We start from the raw sequence: 1,742 nt of genomic DNA, 5'->3' as shown, positions 1-1,742 counted from the left end.
AGATCCTTGGACGCCTCATCCTTCTCTTCCGTCGGGGCATGGGCGCATTACTGACTCGCCAATCTATTAATCACATTCAACATTCAGCCAAAAATGAACGCTCCTCTGGACGAGATCCGTTTTCGCTGGCAACAGTTCTGCTGGCCTTAGCTCCGTTTTTTGTTCTATAAAATGTAGGTAAAATTGAAAGTTTCAGTGTAAATAATTATCACGAGCCTAATTTAGCAAGCAGGTGTTGTAAATGTTTTCACTTTGTCATTTTGAAAATGTATAAATAGCCACGTCCTTAGAAATAAAATAAATGTGCCGGTTCATTTTCTCCAAAATTCATAAAATTTAGTACTTGGAGCCAAAACAAAAGTTGTGTAAAATGTGGGCGCCGTAAAAAGAATTTTTTTTATTAACTTCCATGTTGGAAAATTCTGGCTTAAACGAGCAGGGCCACCGACTTCCATAAAAAAAAGTTTTTTTTTTAGTTTGCGCCTGTTTTTCTAGAATTACTGGACAATCATGTAAACCGATTTTGACGATCTTTCAGATTTATGATTTCCTCATTAAAGCCAGCATATGCTCTGAATTTCATAAAAATTGGAAAACATTTACTATTTCCGCCCATAAGAGCTGGGGCGGAAACGTTCATTTATCATTTTTCAATAAGTCTACAAATTTTTAAGATATTAAAACAAAAAATAAGAAAACTATAATTTTACCTTATGAATTTTCAATTCTTCATTACTTCAGCAACCAAGTGAAAAATACAAAAAAGTGAGACGAGATTTATTTCAAACGTTTTCATGCTTTCGGATGATTATATAATATTAAAATTACCATGAACTTGGTCACGCCGATTTGGTCAGTTTTCAAGATCGTGGTGAATGAAGTCAAACATGTATTGTCAGAGATTCGGAATCGTTTGATAAGTTAATAGTAGTTGCAAGCATAAATATAAGTATTTGCATACATTAACATAATACAATTAGGGCCCATTTTAAATCAATTTTTCGCGGTTTCTAAATTTGCCGTTATATGAAGGTAGGGGACGTGCAACAAGTGTTTACATAAATATTTTAGTTAATTCCATTATGTGAAAAAGTAACTGTAGGTAGGTAAATGCAATAGTCTTTAACATATCCTGGAAAATCCTTTTGAGGACTCTCCAATTGGAAGATATTGCTTTGCATTCAGCTTGAACGAAAAAAGTCACTCCCTGGCATACTTTTCTGTAATCCGGTTCTTTCATTTAAAGGTTATTTATAAAATTGAAGAAATTTTTTTTTTGAAAAAAACTGGAGATCCACTTAAGTTTTTCGATATAACTTTGGTAAATGTTACTCGATCGGCACGTAATAATTATCAAATTGAAGGCGAGACTTGCTATTACTGATTTATGATAATAATATGATGAAAATCATTCAGATTATAAACAAACTAGTAATAACCCCCCGAAATTCGGGTGAATGCATTAAAGAAATACCTGCAGATACTAAGTATTTAAACTTAAGTAAAAAATAAAACGTGATGTTCATGAATATACCTCAGTATTTAGCTCAAAATTTATTTAAAGAACTTCGCGAAAGACAACAATTAATCTGGTATTGCTAGAGACCTGATAACCCAAGATAATTTTGAGGTTATTAAAGGGCCTTACTTTACTCAGAGCTTCGTACAGTGGCCCGCGAGAAAACAGTAATTTTTAAGGTATAGTCTTTCACAATATCCGACCAAGGGCTTTATTAGCCGTA

This window comes from Rhagoletis pomonella, unplaced genomic scaffold, assembly GCF_013731165.1.
Source record: "Rhagoletis pomonella isolate Grant_MI unplaced genomic scaffold, Rhpom_1.0 Rhpom_scaffold_00044, whole genome shotgun sequence".
NCBI lineage: Eukaryota > Metazoa > Arthropoda > Insecta > Diptera > Tephritidae > Rhagoletis > Rhagoletis pomonella.
Note: the sequence above shows the minus strand (reverse complement) of the source record.